We start from the raw sequence: 9,153 nt of genomic DNA, 5'->3' as shown, positions 1-9,153 counted from the left end.
AAACACGGGTTATCACAAAACACAAGCGGCAAAGTGCATTAAACAAAAGCCAGATTATTAGGACACGCAAAATACTAACAATGATATACCAAGGGCCAGTTGAATGATTGATTAAGGCGCTTATGTCCAAGTGCAACTGAAGCCGGTTTTGCATGTCTCTCTCTGGCCGTTTGGTTGGCAGGAAATCCTATTATGAAAAATAAATTTATTTTAATTTTCATGCTTAAGTGTTATTTGGTTGTAATTAAATATTGGAATGGAAATAAAAAATATGATTTGACTGGAAATTGACTCTCTCTTAAAGTCGGAAATGAATTACCTACCCAGTGGTGATCTTATATTTCCATTCTCATCAGTAAAAACTAATTTTTTTAATTACATATTTTTTCCTTATAAATGAGTTTTAATGAAGATTTTGATAAATATTCCATTCTAATTACTTACCAAAATAATTCTGTTACTCTAAATTGTTGGTTCTCTAAATTACTGACTTTAGTAAGGGAATTTTGTTTGTTTGTTTATAAAAGTATTGTCTAGCCCATAAAATAGGACTTAACCCAACACCATTTGACCCGACCTGAGCCCAAATTTAATAACCTTTTTTCTTTTAGAAAACTTGTCGCAGATAGAGCAACATGAACACACGACCTTAACTCAAAAACTTGTCTCTCTTGTTCATCATCTTTCTCCCAACCCAGAAGCTTCTTGATTCGAATCATCATCAAGCTCATCGGAAACCCTTCTAAACCACCCTCAAACTCATAAAATATCATAGCAAAATCTTAAATAATAGTAGCCGACCATGCCAAGCAGGAGGTGTCAAATTCTCAGAGCTCGATTGATGATTCTTTCAAGCTATATGTGGGAGCTGGAACCCTAAAAGCCTAGGTTTAGGACCTAAACGGGTAAGAATTTAGTTGATCAATTCGATTTTGCTTTATGTGTTCATAACTTAGGGATTAAGTTTCTGGACGCTATAAATAGGAGATGTGTTCAGTAATTTAGAGATTGGTCCTCTAGCAGTCCCCATATTTAGAGTAAGGGAGAGATAACTCATGCATGATTCTATTGTGGGTTTATTGTTAGTTTGTGAAATTGGATTGAGATCACCTTGAGACTTATGTGTGATTGTTTCTTTGATTTGAAAAGTTGTAATTGAGCATTGATTCTTGTTGTGAAAAGCTGTGTGTTGTTGTTGTTGTTATGTTGTGATCATTGAATTCCTTGGTTAGCCAAATCAACCCTCTTACTTTATTAGTGCAAAAATCATGTTCATGTTCTACTGCTATTCTTCTGTGGTCTGAGTTTGAAAACGTTTCTTTGAAAACTGAAAATAAAGACATAAATAAGCACTTTTTCTTAGAGAAAAACTGGAACTGTACCTGAAATTCGAAATTTCATAAGTAATTGTAGATTAGTCCAATTTGTGTGATTCAAGTTCCAGAGTTTTCTTTGGGATGTCTATTTCAAATGTTGTGAATAAATCATCTTCAAATTCTCAGCCAAACTATGTCGTTTTCAGTTTTCAGTTTACTGGACAGATTGTCAGGAAATAGTTTTGTGATTTCAGAATTTTGTTGTTTTCAGTTGCACTCTTTGTTTCTTTGTAATCTTTGTTGCTATGGAATCATAGATGTATTGAATCTAGAATATCATGTTTATGTTTGGTTTATGAAATCTAAAGTAGAAACTAAAGGTTGAGGATGCTTAAAATTAGCTATTGAAAACTCCTTGTATTGCTTCGTTTGAGTAGTAGTTATGTGATGCCTGAATAGGTTTCTTTACACTAAGTATCTGTGATTTCTGTTTGTTGAACATCAAAATGTCTATAATAGGTACCTAGAAGTTTAGTTCTGCTTATGATCCATGACTTTACTTCCAAGTACTTTAAATAAGCTTCTAGTAGAAAATTTTCAGAAAAAAAAAACTCGAAACTGAAGCTAAATTTTAGAAATTCATAACTAATTCTAGAAAAAATCTTTTGGGGGTGATTCAAAATTTCATAGTTTCTTCTGTTTGTCTTCTGTAAGTCATTAGAAGATCTCGAAGTCAAATTATGAACAATTTTGTACAGTTTTCATTATGTTCGTAACTAGTGCTGAAAATCATGTTTGTGCACAGATTAACATGAAATATTGTTTTGATACCTTATTTCTTGTTTCAACATTTTTCTAACTAATGATTCATCTTTTATTAGGAGCTTGAAATCCGGCAAAGGCAGGAGGAAACTTGGGGAACCTCAATACTTGCTTTATATTTTGTTATGTGAATTGTTTCTTCTGTGAAATAGTTGCTTTCTTACTGTCATTTAATGTTCTGTTCATAATGGAGTGGTTTGCATTTGTGGCATAAGCAGTATTTGTGTTATGCATAAAGAAAATTGGGTAAAGAAGTTAGGAATTTTACTTTTGTGTAGTTGAGTCCATATCCTCAGCATGAACCATATCTCAAGTATGCCCATGTTGATGCACAAGTAGTATAGGTTGTGGCAAAGGGTAATTCAGAATTGGCGAAAGGCTAGGGGAATGGGCAAGAGGACTAGCAAAACAAGCTATGTAAGTGAGTAGGAGATAGTTCATGTAACTAAATACTCCAAGCTACCCTTGTGGTAAAATACATAATATGAGACATGTAGGCTTAAATTATTTTGCTATATGAACTATGCATACATGTTGATTTGTATTGTATTGCTAGATGAGGTTTTGCCTCCTATTGGGCTATTTATGCTCACCCCTTTTATATTTTCAGGTAATAACCATGTTGCTTGAAGTTGGTTTCTTGCAAGGGTTTTTTTTTAACCTCCTGTAAAATATGTGTGCTATTTGTTTTCCTTAGAAAAAGATATAGACTTTCTTAAGTCTATCTTTGTAAATTTCTATTTTTAATGCAAAATAAATTTCAGTTACTTGGTGTTGAGTTCTTCTTTTCCAACTTTTTTCATATTTTGATTATGGTAATTCTATTCTATAATTGAAATATGAGTTACACCTTAAAAAATCTGAAAACAAAGTGAGGTGTGACACAGCCAGAAGACACTTACAACATAAGACGTCTTAGTAATATGACATGATAAATTTTAGCTAATTTAATGATACGACTACGCTGAACAAAACCAAGAAGAAAACAACAAAGAAACCAGTTGCCACATGAGCCACGCCCAACAACCACATATATGTATCTTCTGCATGACCTCCCACTTTGTTTAGCACCCTTGATATTATTTTGGGTACATTCTTTTTCATCACTAAGGATTAATCATGGACACAGTCCTTTGACCATTTTTAATGCTACGTAGGGCATGCAATTCCTAAGTTAAAATAATGCACGTTCAGTCAACTTGAAAAGACATTAATTGAAAAAGTCCTAAGAAATACGAAGCTATTCCTTATCTTGAGCCACAAATAACCAAAATGACTTTAACAACGCACAAATTTTTGTCCAACCGCTATTATTTCTCAAGGCAAAGTAAGATAACTTAATTAGGGCTGGGCATGAGACATGATAGGACGAGTGTTAACACCTCCCCCTTGACGGGGTAATTCCCCGCAAGATTCTCCTTCATTATGGCCACTAAATCGGCCGAAGTTAACCCGACAAAGCAAGACACTGAACTAGCAAGGCAAGTCACGCCACCTCTAGCTCAGGCGCCACTGCCACCGCTGCCAAAAGTAACTCACCAAAGCAGTAAAATCATGTTATACGGGCATACTTTCCCACATCGGGGAAATGAAGCAACACTTTCCCCCATCCACTTATAAAAGCAATCAAAAACCTCATAAAAATGGTAATGTATTCCTAAGTCCTTGACCTATGAACTTAAGTCCCGCTCCAGAATCTAACTAAGCTTCAGAGAGTCATAGGTCAGCGCACCGCTGACCCTTGACCTTAACTCGGTTTTTGTGTAGGTTAAACGAACTAGAGATCAAATACAAGCTGCGCAAACAAGATCTCCAGATTTTATACCCGCAACAATGACATTGTGCTAATCCTGAGTCATGTCCCACTGTTTAGACTCGGGAAAGGACGAGCTCAATCCCACTGTCCTAAAAATTTGAATAAAAACCTATATTTTTAATTTTTATTAACAAATCAACATTCAATAATGAAATTTTAACAAATGAAAAACATATAATGTTCTAAAGTATTACCAAATACTATTATTATATAGATTGTTTAACTCCGAAAGTTATTAAGAACATGAATAAGTAATATTTTAGCACAAATATATAATAACTTTGGATAAAATACTGATCACTGCTCACAGTTTTACAAACTCGACCAGTTTTACAAAATACAACTTAACACTCAAATTAGATGGAAATATGACGGAATGACCAGATTGCTCGAATTTGGAAAGTATAAGAAGTGATCAGTTGAAATTGAAAATTGAAGGAGTAAACTGTCAAGTTTGTGATAGTTTGAGGAGCGACTAGTATTTTGTTCAATAATTTTAGGTTTTAATTAAAAGTGGGACGATATGAGACTAAATGAGACTTGAACTATTCATCTCGCATCTCATCCCACCGTAATTAAACGGGACGGGATTGACATTTTTTAATTTTAATCCTGTCTCATCCCAATAAATTTCGGGATGAAATCGGGACGGATTCGGAATTACAGAAAGTTATCCCTACCTAAGATAACTCGATCGTCTGAAGTTGTATGTATGGATTGGCCAATTAGACGAATCTTAGTTTTTTGTGGTCAGTTCACTCAGTTGTGTACCTCTTGATTATAATTTATAAATGCAAAGAATAAAGAAGCACTTCATAATGCTGTAAATAGACGAGGATCGATAGACCGTAGACGACACTTCTTTTTTTTGCTCCGAGACAATTATTTCTTGTTTACTTGGGGTAAATAATTCTACAGTATCCCCCACGTACAGTACTACAAATAGTCCATATCGATCACCACCTTTCCGCAAAACCACTCGCTTCTTTGGATGCAAGACCAAGTTTTAGCTCATCTATCAGTTTCTTAGAATATTCATAGAATATTATGCTTAAGATTAGAAGGAGAATGCTGTGGAGAAGAGTAAAGAAAGAGAAGAAGAGACTGAAGAGGCTGCTGTTTGATTTTTCAGCAAGCACTCGAGGACTGCGAGTTCCTTATGATGCCTACACTTACGCGCTGAACTTTGATCAAGGCTTGATGTGGGCAGACCCAGATTTCATCTATCGATCTTTCTCGGCTCGATTCGCAGTTCCATCTAGACCATTTCATCAGAGTACACAGGTCGGAGACTGGGAAAGCAAGAACATGGTTAGTGCTTGATTTCTGGTTCAGCTAGCTAGAATTGGTTTCAGTTTCTCCCAATTATCGTTGCCTGGAATTTTGTTATATTCAAGTACTCTGATAGCTTAAGTTAGAGGCTGTGGGGTTGAAATTTTAATTTCCCTTTTCTGCTTATTCTCTGATGATCGATAATCAATAGAACTATGATCGCCTTGTTTCATCGATCTTTCTTTGTTAACGAACTGAAGTTTTCAGCAATATCCACCAAATACATTGAATCAATGTTTACATGCTTGAAGCTTAAAATTTATCTTCCCCAATTGAAGCACGCATATATGTACGCAAGAAATAGTGGATGATCGACTTTTTTCTAGTGCTACGTACAGACTTAATTTCTTTCACGTACATCGTCAAGATGAGTTATTTTTTTCATTCTATTATTATTAATTAATTATTGTGTAGCTATATTACAAGTACAGTGATCAAGGCGGCAATAGCTTAAGGTTGCGAAATTTCAAGTTTATGTTTATTTTCTGTAACCAAATAATATCTCCTAGGGAAGCCTAGATATCACAAATTATTCACTAGTAGTGTATGTATCGGATACTACATTGAATTGATAACTAACCAACTGCTGCTGCTTTTGGTCCGAGTTGTACTAAGATCATCATTTTTGCTTTGGTAGCAACCAATAATAGCATTGAATTCATTGCTGAACATATAAGGGACCATATATATATATATATATATATATATATATATATATATATATATATATATATATATATATAGTCTCTATCCAGAGTGAAGCTTCACTCTGAAATTACAGAGTGAAGTTCCAATTTTGGCACATTTTTCGGTCAAATTTTTTCACCATAAGCGATTCAATATTTAGGTATGCTATTCAAGATCATCTCTACAAAATTTCATCTAATTCGGACATCGCTAAGGTATTGAAATTAGATTAAAACAATTAATGAATTAAAACTGTTCAACGTGAACCGTTCGTGTAAATCTCAATTTTGAAAGCTCAGACCATTGTCAAATTGGATAAAACTTTGTATAGATGATCTTGAATAACATACCTAATTATTGAATCGCTTATGGTGAAAAATTTTGACCGAAAAGTGTGCTAAAATTGAAATTACAGAGTGAAGTTCCAATTTTGGCACACTTTTCGGTCAAACTTTTTCACCATAATCGATTCAATATTTAGGTATGTTATTCAAGATCATCTCTACAAAATTTCATCTAATTCGGACATCGTTAAGGTATTGAAATTAGATTAAATCAATGAATGAATTAAAATTGTTCAACATGAACCGTTCGTGTAAATATCAATTTTAAAAGCTCAAACCATTGTCAAATTGGATGAAACTTTGTAGAGATGATCTTAAATAGAATACCTAAATATTGAATCACTTATGGTGAAAAAATTAGACCGAAAAGTGTGCCAAAATTGGAACTTCACTATATATATATATATATATATATATATATATATCCTTTTTCCAAAAGAAACCAAAATATAGAAGGGTCCACGTACTACTATATAATGAAATGAAAATAGCTAGACATATACAAGCAGCGCTTGGATGTGCTATATATACGGATATATATACACAATATTGAGTTAATTTGGCGTTCTCGATCACTTTTATCTTTATGTTTCATCTCCAGAAATGTTGAAACCAAAAGTGAAGAAGCTACAAATCTCTCTATAGGTAAATATTAATGGCATCAACAACATACTTGTAGTTTTGCACTTCCAGTGGTCCTGATCATTAAATCTTGAACTACTTGGCAGCATGAATTAAAACTTGGAGAAATGAGAATGTTCTGTATTCATTTGAACTCGAGTGTGTAGTTGATCATCCAATATTAACAGGACCAAGATTATAATTCAAAATATGTTAGCATGTGTATATGTTAGGTAGTTGAACAACTGGTCAGTTTGGTTTAGTCTTCTTTCTGTTTTGTTAACCCACCTAAGTTCGATCCCCATTCTCACCTTCTTTTATCTTTTCTTTTTGTTCTTTTTATCCTTTTTTTTTTTTGATAATGTGCTTTCCTCTTTTGTGGCTTTTTGGATCCATATAGGAATTAGGATTTAACCTTGGTTTTTTAGGTTAGCTCTAATAGAATAAGTATGACTTGATCATTAATGATAGTTTCCTCTTGCATTTGTCTCAATAATCTTATTCAATACAAACAAAAAAAAAGATTATTTTCTCAATAAATATAAGTAGTTCGAAAAAATATTTTTCAACTCAACTAAATATTAGACAGAATTTAAAATAGTTCTTAAATTTTCACAAATCTAAAAAATTTATACATAATATATCTTTTATTTAATATCGACATTGCGATGAATTTCTTAAGTAAAATTTTCAAGTCCACCTAAACCTTAAAACCTGGATCCGCCACTAAATATTAATAATTTGACAACTTCGTGACAGATTGTGAACCATAACTCGCTCCCTAGCGACATTTTTTTATAGAAAAATCTATATAGCAGTAATTCATTAAGACGTTTTTTTAGATATAGTTTAGGCTGAGCGAGAATTTGCATTTTTATCAGTTACCTATGAGCAAATAAGGCTTTGTTCATAGATTCAAGTTGATCTATAACAACAAAAAATTATATATCATAATTGGCTTGTGCAGAAGTATTGTAATTTTTCTAAATTTGTTTGGTTGTTACTTGTTAGTTTGTACGTTTATCTCATAAGAGTACGTAGCATTGACTAAAACAAAAGGAAGAGTTCGTAGAGTCCAAACTCTAAAGGGTATCCGAGACGTACTTCCTCATATTCACCATCTGCATGCATGCAGTGCTTTAATCGATTTATTTGGTCCACAGTACTCTACGAAATGTCTACATCAATGTAAATGGACAATTGATCCCTCTACACTTTATTTACCCAGATTAAATTCGGTTCTGCCGGTTCAATATTGTTCAGTTAATTTAGAGCTTGAAATATACGGTTGGAGTAAATTGTCCAACCAATCGCCAAAGAATAATGTACATAATTAATAAACCAACCCAAATCAGCCTAATTGAATTCACTAGGCCAATTATCCAGGCGACATATGTTGGGTTAAGTGTGATTCGGAGAATTAGAGTATCATATATTTCTATATATGTATCTCAATAGAGTCATGAAGTCAAATTATTTTCGGATGAAAAAATGGCAATATTCAAGCGACTTATATATGTGGTGTGAGTGTTGCTCTTAATTTTTGAGAAATTCTAAAGTTGACAAAAAAAAAACAACAGTGGACATTTATATGTCATTTGATGTACAACTTTCTTTTGCCCAACTTTTGGAGGGATAATTTGACACTTCTCCCTCTCAAACTTGTTGCCTTAGAGTTTCTAGATATGATGACATATATTTGTCACTTAATCATATAAAAATAAGCCTATTTTTTGGAGGGATATTTCCCTCTCAAACTTGTTGCCCTAGAGCTAGTTAGTACAAAAGCTTGTTTGATAGCTAGGACGACATATATATGTCGCTTAATTGTATACAAAATTGGCCTTTTTTAGAGAAATATTTCTCTCCCAAAGCTTAGTGCCCTAGAGACAAGTTGTCTAAAGAAGTTGTGTTAGATAGGACGACATATATATATATATATATATATATGTCACCTTAACATGTCCGAAAATTTGACCTAATTTAAATGAAACTAAGGTGCCACATTCGAATTCATTTTAGTATAAATAGAAAACGGTGAAAACCCTAACCTCTCTCTCTCTCTCTCTCTCTCTCTCTCTCTCTCTCTCTCTCTCTCTCTCTCTCTCTCTCTCTCTCTCTCTCTCTCTCTCTCTTTTCTTCTTCTTCTTCCCGCTGCTAGTGCCGAGAGCTCCAGCTCCGGCCATCATCTCATCAGCTCACTACCATCACCTTA

This window comes from Argentina anserina, chromosome 6 (genome assembly GCF_933775445.1).
Source record: "Argentina anserina chromosome 6, drPotAnse1.1, whole genome shotgun sequence".
Lineage (NCBI taxonomy): Eukaryota > Viridiplantae > Streptophyta > Magnoliopsida > Rosales > Rosaceae > Argentina > Argentina anserina.
This window is presented reverse-complemented; position numbering follows the sequence as displayed.